The following is a 14,174-nucleotide window of genomic DNA, read 5'->3' as shown; positions in this document are numbered from 1 at the left end:
ATATTAAGAACAACATATATAATATTAACTAACATAAAAATGTTTGTGATATCGAAATGATTGGTCCTATCAAGTTAATTAATTACTAATAATAAGAAAAAAATTGTAGATTTAAAAAATATGTTTATCCCACAAAGAGAAAGACAGGATAGGAAGAAAGTACAGTATAGCGTTTGAGTGGTGTCAGAGATGAGAAGAGAAGAAAAAGGGTGTGGTGGCTTGAGATTTCAACAGTATAGCGTTTATCCCAATTGAGATTTTTTTGAAGTGGTTCGGCCTTTTTTTTTTTTTTGTTTATTTTTCCTTTCCTTTTCATTTTTTTTTTAGGGTAGGAACGGACACAAAATCATTTTCGTTTCCCTAGTTTTGTTTCCATATGGAATGACCTATTCTTTTCTATGGGGCAAACAAACAGCCAAAAAACTATGGAAAAGGTGGACCACATCTATTTTTCTTTCTTTTCCATAGTCTTTCCTTCATAACAAACGCACCCTTATATTGCAGTTTGTCTTTTGTTGAAGTGAATGCAAAAGTACCCTTCATTAAATGACTTTCACTTTAAGTTTAAGGGTAAAGTTGTCACTTCAGTTTTTTTTTGTCTTAGGTTATTAGTTTCTAGCTAAAGTGAAAGAGGAGCCAAAAATACACTTCGCTAAAACTCACCTACATTTTAAAGATACTCATGAATAGGATACCATCCACCTCAAGTTTGTGGGAGTTCTTACCACAGACCTGGGTTCAAAAACCAACTAAGCATGTGTGAGTGTGTCTGTAAGCGTGTATATTTTGTACGAATTGTCTGGAACCAAAGTCCAACCACAAAAACATGATAAGCTAATAGCAAGGGCAAAACCACCATTTACTAGCAGATTTTATAAAAGCAAAGCAACAAAGAAACTAATACTTAGAGCATTCCCAATGCAGGCGAGAGTTTTTCACTTGTTTCCTATTTCCCTTGTTTCCTACCATTTTGGTGAAAAGCAAAGTGAGGTTGTCCAATGCAAAGGTGAGTTTGAATCTCAGACGGGATGTTTGATTCTGTCTGGATGCATTTTGTTCGAAACGGAATGTAACATTTCATCTGATATTTTACCCGAAACGGAATGAAACATCCCGTCTGGTATTTTATAACGAGACGGAATGAAACATCCCGTCTGGTAAGTCTAATATAACAGACGCGAAACAGGCCACTTTCAGTTTCTTCCATTGCGCCTCCATTGCGATTTTTTTCAATTTCTTGAATTCCTAATGACTTCTCCACCTCCCAATTAATAATTCCCCAACTGCCTCACCACACCAAGAGCGTAGAATATGGTTTGGAAATTACAAAATTTCAAAAAAAAAAAGGGCAAAAAGAATCATCATCAACAACTTAAAATGTGGACGAGGAGGATGAAATTGAACTTGGGTTTAACTTTCCACCACATTGTGAAATCGACCAACACCCACCATTAGCGTCAACATCCGCCCAACACGTAGCAAATAGAGTGGCGGCGTCTCAAGTAAGTTTTAGATTTTTTTTATGTTAATTATTATTATTTATGTTAGTTTATATCAAGTTTGTTGTTGTGTAATTAGTTTGAATTTGTTGCATTGTGTTAAAAAAATTTGAGTTGAAATTATATCGTGTTGAATAGTTTGTTGTATTGCGTGTAATATGAATGTAGGCAATACACCTATAGAAAGTGCGTTGTGCACTTTCAAATGTCGTATCATGGTGGCGTTGTTTGAGATAAAAAACGAACCCTAATTTTGTCACGGTTACTAACATTATAGCCGCCACACCATTTGAGAACTTTTTAAATTCAAATTTGGGACAAAATGATCAAGCATTGTTGTTTGGGATAGTTGAGCGGTGGTGGAAATCTACCCAGCCATACATTCCATATCTCATGGGGTGAGCTTGGGATTACCCCTCTTGATTTCACCATGCTCACGGGTATCCCTACTGGTTATGGAGATGTCATTCCTTTTTATGAAAATTTGAAGGTTTTTACTACTGCAATGAGTTTCTTTCAAGATTTTGATATGGTAGAAGATGATGAGGAAGACGTGTTCTTGAGATTATTGGCTGAGCACTTTAAGGGAGGAGCTATAAATGTGAGTTGGTTTACTTCGAGATACTTGAATAGGCTAAAGGAGAAGACGATAGACTATCATATTGGCATTGAGTCGATCGAATAATATGTATGTGCCTTCCTCTTTTACTTTATTGTTGCGGTACTATTTGGATACTTTGATAGTTTCTTCCGTATCGAGTGGATGGCCGTTGTCTTAAACGTAGAGAGGATGTGGGATTATGACTGGGGTCAATCGATCTTAGCGTACCTTTACCATTGACTAGACCTCACAGTTGAGACTAAAGCAGCTAAAGGCAATTTGTGCGGCTTTGTTTGGATTATACTGGTAAGTCTTATTTATTAAGTTATTGTTTCATCTCATTTATTTATCTAGTTATTAATGTTGACAGGTTTATATTTATGTTGATATTGTATTTTATCTATTGATTTAGTATTGGTGGTATGAATATTTTTGTGTAATGCATCCTGTGTTGAAGACATTGCAAAAGAATGAGACTCATAACGTAAACAACATAGATACTGAAGGATTACTTTACAACACCTTGTAGGTGGCCTCTGATCTGTCTGTAAAATAGCGGTCGGGTTTGTCATTTCGTTCGCATTTCAATAAAATTGCAAATGTTTATTTATAAACAATAACTAATTCAATCACGTGATGTTTGTGAAAATGGATTTAGGTGAGAAATTGATGAAAATTAAATAAAATAGACTTTGATTTCGAATATAGAAAATCCGTTTGAGCGAATCATATCTCCGTTAAAAGAGTTAGTCTCAATTTTTTATCCCTAATAACGACTCTTCATCTCTGAACGAGCGTTATTAGCGCGTGGAATCGATTCAGAACCCCATCTTTGGGTGAACTTACTCGGTTCCTAATCATTATAGATATCGAAACACCCTCCATAACGGATATAATCCTCACTTGGGCAGAATTTCTACTCCGAAATCACATAAACTAAATTGTTATTCTAATTAACAGAAAATAAAACTGAATTAAAAATATTTTAATTAAAATCTGGAAATTAAATTATTCATTACACTAGGAAAGCAGTAAACTACTTTACTCCTACTGATGGAATGCTAACCATTCCATGAGAAAAACTAAAACTAGACCCTTCTATTTATAGTTTTTCTGACGGTCTAGATTCAATCCATCTAATCTAAATCTAACGGTTACAAATAAAATATAATATCCCAAGGAATATTCTAAAAATATTCTAGGGAATATTCTAGAAATATTTTAGGGAATAGTAATGGGCTTGGACTAAATAGTAACAGGCATTGGCTTTATCTTCATATTCCAAACTGTACGACCATTTTTTGGAAGCTAGATATCGTTATGTAGAGTTTTCTGCGCTGATCATTTTAGCTGGTCAAATACTTGAATCAGAGTTAGGAGACGGAAGATATCGCCGTTTGAAGTTTTCTCCTGACTTTCGGGCTGATTTAGGTTAGTTTGACCAAAATATCTTCTTTAGCTGGCTTAGGGACTCAAGTTTGGATTCTTCAACTTGTTTCATGGTTCTCTGAGTCCATGAGCTTTGCTGGCAGTTTGGAGTTTTAAATGAGCTGATATTGAAGATTTCAAGTCCAAGCTTTATTCGGCTGTATTTCATGCTAAAACCCAGGTTCTGTGTGTATTTTATCGTTGGTTGTTGAAACTTGTGAAAACATGAAAATACAATTAATTTATATTTACTAAACACATAATTGACTCAAATGTAATGTCTCTATGGGGTTTAAAACACAGTTTTGGGTACTTATCAGCCTCCTCATAAGTTTAGGCGAAGGTACAAGATGCAAAGAGAGCTTTTTACGTATACGTTGAAAACTGTTGCAGCATTCGACGACTACTTCCAAGACGGGGTGGATGGATTGGGTCGGCAAGCAACTTCTAGGTTGCAGAAGGGATTAGCTGCAGTTGAACAATTAGCAACTAGTTGTTCATCTGATTCAACGGATCAGTATTTTCAAATTGGAGATTCCACATGAAATTTGTATCTATGAAGTGTTAGTCTTGTTTTAATAATCACGGCGTTTGAGGAAGAGTACTTGAGACGACCAACTCGAAAGCGGATTACGGCTAGGATATTAGCTGAAAATGCAGAAAGGGGTTTTTCAGGAATGCTTGGATCAATCGACTGTATGCACTGGGTGTGGAAGAATTGTCCAACTGGATGGGCTGGACAACATGTGGGGTACAAGAAGAAACCAACTTTGGTACTTGAAGCCATTGCAGACAAACACTGTTAGATCTGGCATTGCTTCTTCGGCTTACTAGGTTCGCATAATAACATTAACGTGCTTCACCGTTCTCATGTTTTTGAATCATTAGAGCAAGGTGAGGGTCCTACTGTTAGTTTTAATGTGAATGGTAATGCCTATGATATGGGATATTATCTTGCTGATGGTATTTACCCAAAATGGGGCACATTTGTTTAATCCATTCGTTATCTAAGAAATAAGCATGAAAAGATTTTTAGTCAATGTCAAGAAGCTGCAAGAAAAGATATTGAAAGGACGTTTGGAGTTTTGCAGGCAAGATGATATATTCTTAAGGCTTATGCGCGTTGTTATAGTGTTGTTGTTCTTGGAGACATAATGAAGGCATGCATTATAATGCATAATATGATTGTTGAGAATGAACGTGAAAGTGGAGTGTGGAATTGGAAATGTCAGAGGAAAGAAAAAAATACCTGAGCTCTTTTAAGAAGATGATGGTTATCATTTTGTCTGTCAGATGATTCAAACAAGAAATAAAATCATAAATGAAGTTATACATACTAATCTTCAAAAGGACTTAGTTGAGCATGTGTGGAATTGGATTGGTATTGAAAAAACACCAGTACCAATTTAAAATCCAAATTGGTCGGATGATACAGAGGGAGAATGAGGGGAAAATAGAAATGAAAGTGAGTGAACTATGAAGTTCCAAAGTGTGATGTAGTTCCTATGTAATTCCAAAAGCGAACTATGAAGTTCCAAATAAGTGTGATGTATTTCCTATGTAATTTCAAAAGTGAACTATGAAATTCCAAAGTGTGATGTATTTCCTATGTATTTCCAAAAGTGAACTATGAAGTTCCTATGTGTTTTATGAGTTGGGTTTTAAAGAACTATATTACAATGTATTTTAATTTTATTGGTAATTGTATTTCTATGAAAATAATTATATTGATTAATTAAACATAGTGCATATTTCAAGTCATTAATTATACATACATTGAAAAGAACATACATAGTGCATTAATTAAAAAAACAGTGAAATTAAAATACATAGTTCATTAGTTAAAAAATATAGTTAAATTAAAATACATAGTTTATTAATTAAAAAGACAGTGAACTTAAAATACATAGTTCATTAATTAAAAATACATTGAAATTAAAATACATATTGCATTAATAAAAATAAAATACTAGATATTACATAAGCTTAGTTAGAGCTAGAACCACCTCTAGTATTAATTAAAATAAAATACTAGATATTACATAAGCTTAGTTAGAGCTAGAACCACCTCTAGCCTTTGCCCATTATCACGTATTCCAGCTTGTTGTTGCTCTATTATAAAAGCGGTGTCGGGATGGAGGATACTTGTATTGGTAGCTAAAATCTTAGCTTCATATTGCATCTTTTGAAGCCGATTTTTTTTTCCATTTGAAGCCGATTTTTTTCTTCTCTTGCTATCACAGTTCTTTGACCATGTGCAAGCTCTCTTTCCCTAAGCTTTGTGTACTTTTGTGTGTCAACTGCATCCTTTGCAAATGTATCCTCTAAACGTGTAAAGAAACCCTCCAACATACCAACTGATTTTTCTTAATTCCTCTTGGACTTGGCTTTCTTCGATCTGAGGACACTCAATTTCTTAAGAACCCTCCAATTCAACTCCACCAACACTTGGTGAATTAGAAATTGAATCTTCACCATCACTTTTGCGACCTTTTCCCTTTGTGGGGCGGCTTGACCTTGTCTCAAAAATGCTACTCCACTTTGGATTATCCTTGAGTATAACATAGCAATGATCAAGTGAAAAACACACTTTTTCTTGTTGTTGATACGTCATCCTTGCCTCAAACAACTAAAAAAAAAACAAGAATTAGACTAAGATAATCATAAACGAAATTTATAAATTGACAAATTGACGAAATTGTAATTACCCGGTTTTGTATTGTAGTACCACTTGCATTTCGAGCCTCCACCGCATTTACAATTGCAACAAACTTGTTCATCATTTTCGAAATATATTTTCATCTACCGCAAATTGAATCGGAAGACCTATCAGACCCACACGTTTGATTGAACTCGTTTGTTACACGATTCCAAAATCTTTTTGCATTTTGGAAAGCATTAATAACGGAGTCTTCACTAATTTTTATCCAAGCAAGACATAGAGCTTGATCTTCGGGCATCTAAAGTGAGTCAATGTCTTATTTGGTTTTGATTGAGTGCTACCACTTCTTTGAGTTGCTTGAGATGCCATTTGAAAGTAATTCAACTGATTTTGAAGATTTTTTTTTTGAATAACTGATTTTGAGAGAAATATGATTGTTGGAAGTGTGAGTTGAAATGGAACAAATGTTGTATATATACCAAAGTTTTAATTTTTGACCGTTTTTTTACCATTATGACTTTCTGACCGTTGTTGGATATAGCCGTTAGGACTCCGGATGGGATGTTTGATTCCGTCTGGAAAAAAATAAATATATTGAGACGGGATATTTGATTCCATCTGATGTGTTTTGTAATTCAGACGGAATCAAACATCTCGTCCGAAGTTCACAACTCAGCTACTTTCTCGGTAGCAACTGCTACTCTCGTTTTCACTTAGTCACAACTGACCGACTTTGTCACCCTTGCATTGGGAAAGGGGTTTTTCCCAAAAAACAGTGAAAATTGTCAATTTCCCTCCATAGTGACTGTGATTGGGAATGCTCTAAAGTCACAACAAAGTTACCTCCAGTGAGAGAGATTACACATGTAAGGCTTTTATTCTTCAGACTGCTCTTTTTGTGGCTAAGACTTATAGACTTCATTTCACCTGGCAAAAAATGACCTGCAACCCCATTTGAAGATATAATCTTTGGTTCAATTTTTTCCAATCTAGCATTGATATCTTTGACCTAAAGTTCAAAATCTGAACAGAATTAATAACACCACAGGCAGGGTATAATAAAGTTTATTCTCATATGAAAGGACAATCCTATTTTTAAAAGCATCAGAAGCAAGTTGAACAGTGATGATCACCATCGATGAGGGAAGATGGTGACGTTGCAACTTTTCTCGAAATTGAGGTCCAACTTGTGCATACATTTCCTAAAACACATGCAGAACATTCTTATTTTGGCTTTAGTCGAAGCATTTGATGGATTATTTTGAAACACATGCGTAACATTCTTATCCAATAGGGGTAGGAGATGGCATCCGTTACATACATATAGAAGTTGCGTCAAAGCACTCCCTTAGGTTAATTTAGATATCTATAAAACTAGTTTCAAAACCCTGACTCCAGTCTTTATTAGTCATGATGATTTCTCATATCGTGATTTAACTCGAGTGAAAGAAATTTTGTGTTGTACGATGGATTTTACTGTTCTTGGAGTTATATCCTACAAAAATTTTACTCTCGCAAGTCGTATTGGTCCGTCTTCTTCCATTATCGATTTCAAAAATGAGATTTCGATAAATTGGCCTGAGTTAAATCCATCATGCTTTGATATTTCTTTCACTCGCGATGGAAATTAGTCATTTGTTATAGAAAATTATGCAGAGCTTCAATCTTTAGCGTGCTACAGCTTTGCAAAGGGCTTTTATATAGTTAACATTGATGTCTCTTTGAAACTTGCTAGTATGTTGTGTTTTTATGGAGTAGGTGAGAGTAGTACATCTGGTGATAATTCTTTTTAATTCTTATGGTAGCTCTTGTGCTTCTGGTAGTGAAATAGTGCCTATTAAAGAATTTAGGAGAAGATTATGGGCTTTTAATCTCAAACATGTTGGTCAGACATTTGTTGATGTTAATGATTTCCGTCTTAAAGTATTGCAGTATTCTATTGAGACTGGGTACAAATATCAGTTTTCAAAGAATGATCCGGAGAGAGTTACGATTTATTGTGCTAAGAAGGAGAGTACTGGTTGTTTGTGGCGTGTACATGTAGTTGTTGAGTTGGACTCTTTTGTGATAAAAACTATGCATTCTGAGCACTCTTGTGGATTCGTCTACAAAGATGTTAATAGTTGTTTGATGTCGAGCAAGCTAGTGGAAAATCTTATTTTAGAGATTGTGTGCGGTATGTCTTTGGTAAAGCCAAGAGATTTGATGACTATGTTGAAGACTGACTACGGGCTTGACATTACATATTACTATGCGTACACGGCTAAAAGGATGGCTTTGGAGGAGATTCATGGTATAGATGGACTGTGTTTTCACCAGTTGAAATGGTTGAAGAATGCAATCGTAGAAAGTAATCCTGAAAGTCACGTTATTCTGGATATTGACTCTACGAAAAAGTTTGAAAGAATGTTCATATGTTTTGAGGCTTCTAGCTATGGTTCTAACCATTGTCGTCCTATAGTGTACTTAGATGGTACTTGTTTAAAGAATAAGCATAAAGGATGTTTGTTAGCTGTAACCGCCAAAAATAGAAATCAAGATAACGTAGTATATCATTTAAAATGCATTGATTATTTGTTATCTATATAAACATGAAATAGTATTAGATTGTTATTGAGAAGCTTACCAGCTAGCAATAATGTTTGTTAATGCATATGAGACTAACCATTTTTATTTTTATTTTTATTTTCTATTTTGGTTATTCTTGAAGGGATTTTTCCGTTGGTCATTGCCATAGTGGTTAGTGAAACTGATGCAAATTGGTTTTGATTCTTAGAACAATTGAAACTTGTTATTTCAAGTGATAGAATTTTGATATTTTTGAGTGATCAGCATATTGAACTGGTTAAAAATATTCCAATTGTGTTTCCGGGGTCATTTCACTCGTATTGTCTTTGGCACTTGAAGAACAATGTTGGTTATGCTATACGGAAAGATAACAAGTTAAGGAAATATGTTGTGAAGCTATTTTCTGATTGTGCTTATGCAGCTTCTCATCATGAATTTTTTACTTGTGCTGAAAAGTTAAAGAAATATGGTGGTCTTCCTGTGTAAAGGTTTTTGACAGATATTAGATTGGAAAATTGGGTGAATGCATACTTTCGCGGTGCTAGATACGGTGGAATGTGCTCGACACTAGTTGAATGTTTCAATGCATGGATCACTAAGGAGCGCTTCCTGCCTATTACTTCTATGCTTTTTGGAATCATGGAAAAGATGATGGAAATGAGTTGGAAAAGATTGGAGGAGTCTATGAAATGGAATTCTGTTTTATGTCAAAAAATAGAGATAGCACTGGCTAGCAAGGTTGAAGCTATTCATTTAATTGAGCTGCAAGGACTTTGAGGGTGGTTAGATCCAATGAAAACCAGTTTCTAGTTCATAGCGACGTTATTCATTTAATTGATTTGATGAATAGAACATGTACTTGTAACTATTGGCGTATCTATAATTTCCCTTGCATACATGCTATCGCCTGTATTGGTAGTAAGGGGGATTCATTTTATGCCTACATTGATGAAGGATATACGGTGATCACGTTTAGGCAATGTTACTCACATTCTATCAAACCAGTTCCGAATGGTTCTATGCCAAGACGTATGCCTGATTCTCCTGCGGTTTATCTGTGTAGTCCGAAGATTGGTCCTGGTAGACCCAAGAAGAAAATAATTGAAAGCACCAGTGTGATTCGTTAGTTTGTGATCAGTTTTGATGTTCTCGGCAAACCATATGTTTTTAGTTATCTTAATTGAGATTTTTAAGTTTGGTATTCATTCTGACATTTATTAATGAGAAATTGATACTCATTGTATACTTTTATGGAATGTTGATACTCATTTGAGATTATTTGCTAGTCGGTTTGTTTTATTTTTCATTTGTTATAATGAAATTTATAGTATGTAAAATTATTCATGTTGCAGTCGTAATTGATAGTGCAACATTCATGTTGCAGTCGTAATTGAGAGTGCAACATTCATGTTACAGTTGTAATTGAGAGTGCAACATTCTTGTTGCAGTCTGTTGTAGTCGTAATTGAGAGTGCAACATTCATGTTGCAGTTGTAATTGAGAGTGCAACATTCTTGTTACAGTCTGTTGTAGTCGTAATTGAGAGTGTAACATTCATGTTGCAGTTGTAATTGAGAGTGAAACATTCATGTTGCAGTTGTAATTGAAAGTGCAACATTCATGTTGCAGTTGTAATTGAGAGTGAAACATTCATGTTGCATGCAGTCGTAATGCATGAGACTTACTGAACCCATCTCTTTTAAAGGAGATCGACTTCTCCATTTTACAGGTGTCATGCTATGTACTACAACTACATAGTTTGATGTTTCCTTTTAAATTGGTGTTTTTGTCTTTTGAATCATGTACTCATAATACAGACAAAGCTAAACCCATTTGTTAGAAACTTGGAATTTAGGAAGCAACTGGCTGATAAGGTATTCAGCATGAACATACATTGGATACTAGCGTTTAAGAACAAGCTACCACCTGATTATGAGTACATAATTCCAAAGACAATATCTTACAATAGATACACATGATTCATAATAGAGGATTATTCACTATATCTTACAATAGTTGGGGACAAATTAATATAACTGAAAATGTGGTAACAAATTTACAAGAGCAACAAAAGATAGAACCTTTAAAGGTAGAAGCTCTTGTGTATTAAAGACTTGCAATGTGCCAGTGGTACAGGAGTAACATCAAACTGATAGCACTAATAAGAAATTTTACATAACTACGATAACTACGATACTAGCTTGCTAACAACAAGATCAAAATAACTACGAGTTAACAATGCAACATTCATGTTGCATTAGTGTTTCGGCACCTAACATGGTTTGTCAGACAAAATTTTGTATGCCTTGGACGCTCAATCGCGATGCATAGCTTCATTTTCTACTGCATGTGGCATTTGTCCCTTGGTTGCCAAAGTTTCCATGAAGAGACACACGTAGAGTCTTGCGATCAAACCCCGCCACATAAAAAAAAAGAACAGATTATTGCAACATTCATACTACTCCAGGGCTCCACATCAAAATTTAACAATAGAAGTAAGCCAAGTAATTCATCAGTCACTTACGACTCTAGATCTTGTTGTGTGCAAATTGCATACTTTATCGTTGGCTTAGAGTTAATTAATTTTAAGCATTCCATACGCCTTTTGTCATTGATCACTTGCATCACACGGATTTGGTGCAATATAAGTGAAATTAATCATTTAGATACTAGATAACACAATTCAACTTTATATTTCAAAATTTAAGTTTAACTCACCAATTGTTCTGCATCTTGTAAGCAAATGTCTTCTTTGTTTCTTGGAAGTATTGAATTGTAGTAAGCCCATTTGTCTGAGATTATGTTATAAACGAGTAGAGTCCAATGATTTCCCACTTTTTCATTCCTGTACTTTCCATGAATCATAGGGAAAAAGCATAAGATAACATCGTCACCCAAAGACTCTATCTCGGAAATCAAGTGTGATTCCACACTTGCAGTGAGATTGTCTCTTACATAGGTCTTGAATACAAATGAAAGTATGAAGTTAGACGTACTCCTCATAAAATAATGTTTGGAGAGAATAAATGATAGTACAAGTTCAAACTTTACCCAAAGACAAGAATTGAAGAAAAATGTCTCTTTTTCAGCTCCCTTGACATTTTTTTGCAAATATCGACCATACCAATTAATGATCTGCAGAGAAAAACTAAGAATCATTAACATCTAATTATCATATTACACTCATTAATTTGATGCCACTGTAACAGTGCAACAACCATGTTACCATGTGAGTAGCAGAGCAACATTCATGTTGCATTGGGATATCTAGTGCAAAACAAAACTCATCTACGTGTTTGCTATTGAGCCTAATCAAATTTAAGCTAGTAGTGAGGCTATAATTGTTAACATTACCTGACTATCTACGAATCTCCCCAACATGAGGTCCATAACCATCGCTGCACTGAGTGTTAACTCTTTCTACTTATCTTCCCACACTATAGTACTACGAAATAAACAAAAATGAAAGAAAAACAATTTATTAAGTGTCGCACGCACCAATATAATACATCAACAAAAGCAATAATTATTAAGCTTTGTTACTTACTCTGGTTTTGCAATATTGAAAAATTGCTTAACCACCTTATTCTTTTTTTTCTCCTAATAAGGCCATGGCATGCTTGTAGTGACATCAAGCATTTTTAATAACATTGGGTCGACTATTGGAGTAGGCCAGTCATCCACAGTTATAGGTTTGGCATCCACTTCTTTTTTCTATGCCTTTTTCCTTTTTTTGGGGCTCTTGTTATCACCGCCCCCAGGTTTTTTCTACTTTCTTGTTTCCAACATTGTTCTCTTCTTTACCCTTTTGACCGATGGACCTATTTCTCAATTCTTTTTTGTTTTCGGGCCTCTTTTGCTAATCTAATTTTCTTATTTAGTTTGCACGCTATCATCGTACCGCACAATCTCTAATTGCTTATCATCATCTATAAAAGTATCATTGAACGACTCGCTCTTCTCCTCCTTCAACCTCGTATTCTCCTCATCCAAAACTTGGACCTTGATAAGCACCCAAAAGTGTATTATGAAACCCCATTGGGACATATAAATTTGGTTAATGGTGTGTTTAATAATAATGAAATAAGTATATTTTCATACTTTTGCAGGTATTCGCAGTAAACATGAAAATATTGGTTAAACCTGCGGTAAACCACGGGAAACGACGTATATATGAATTCTTCCAAATCAGCCATGTAAAGCCCAACAAAATCCGGATTGAAGCCCAAAGACTCAAACAGTACAGAATCTAGTCAGAAACGGGATTACGTGCACAAAAGCGTCAAACTTCCGAAGCTCATATCTCTTGAACCAGGACTCCTAATGCGACGAGTGAGCTGCCCCGACGATCAGTGCAACGAACTCTACGAATAGGTGGGATGTTGTAAAAATGTCAAAAGACCGGACTGCCACTGGACACTGTACACAGACCCACTAGGCGGGCCCACAAGATTTGATGAGTCATCATGCAAGTCAAGACAAAGGTGCAAATAGTTGGTGCAAAAGTGACACCTTGCATGTAATTAATAAGGTTAGATAAGATTGGGTACAAATTATTGGTGCAAAGTTGACACCTTGCATGCCATTAATTAGATTAGGTGTTAATAGTGAAAAAAAAACAAGGTGTGACTTTGTTTTAATGTGATGGATAAAAGTGAAGTAAATATGGTTTGGTATTTCACGTGGGATGAGGGAGAAGAATTGAAAAAGGAAGGAAGAAAACAAACAAGGGGGGAGACACTCCATTTACTCCCTTGACTTCTTTTCCTTTACAATGTAATATTTTAGTTCCTTAGCATGAGTTGTTATTTAGTTTTAGTTTTAGAACAAAAGCTTGTAATAGTTTTAATGAAGGAAACTTTGGTTTTCTTCTAAAAAAATCTAAATGCAAGTGAGTTTTATAAATAGTTTTTCTTCCCTTGTTCTCTCTCTCTCTTTTACATTCCCCATTTATTTTAGTTTTCTCCCAAGGATCATGAGCTAACTTCCCTTTTGGGGAGTTAATAAAACTCATGTGAGGGAAAATCTTTGCTGTTGAAATTGGTAAGTTGTTTAGGAACAACAACTAGACCTGCATCCTATCCCAAAATGATAGTTGGTGTAGTGTTTAGTTAGGGATCAAAGTGATGAGCTTAGAGATAAGTCATTGCTTTGGTTCCACTTGCTAGCATGTATGAGCTTAGAGATGAGCCATGCATGTTAGGGATCAAGTTTTCTTCTATTAGACTTGTCTATGAGTTCTAGGAAGAATAAAATGAACTTATTAAAATCAACAACAAAAGTTATCTTCACATGAGGAGGATTAACTCTCCACCTTTTCTTTCAGTAAACTGTATTTTGTCTTAGTTGCATGTTACGTAATTTAAGTTTGTTTATTTTGTGCATTTAAAAATAAACCAAGTATGTATTTAGTATTA

The 14,174-nt window shown here is 35.0% G+C and overlaps 1 protein-coding gene across 1 annotated transcript in view; it reads left to right on the top strand.

Moving 5' to 3' along the window:
- The window catches only part of LOC147506704 (chaperonin CPN60-2, mitochondrial-like), a 98,573-nt gene that overhangs the window by 70,294 nt on the left and 14,105 nt on the right, over positions 1-14,174 (top strand). The window lies entirely within an intron of this gene.

This window comes from Coptis chinensis, chromosome 4, assembly GCF_015680905.1.
Source record: "Coptis chinensis isolate HL-2020 chromosome 4, ASM1568090v1, whole genome shotgun sequence".
In the NCBI taxonomy this organism is placed as follows: Eukaryota; Viridiplantae; Streptophyta; class Magnoliopsida; order Ranunculales; family Ranunculaceae; genus Coptis; species Coptis chinensis.
Note: the sequence above shows the minus strand (reverse complement) of the source record. Positions and strands in the feature narration are given on the sequence as shown.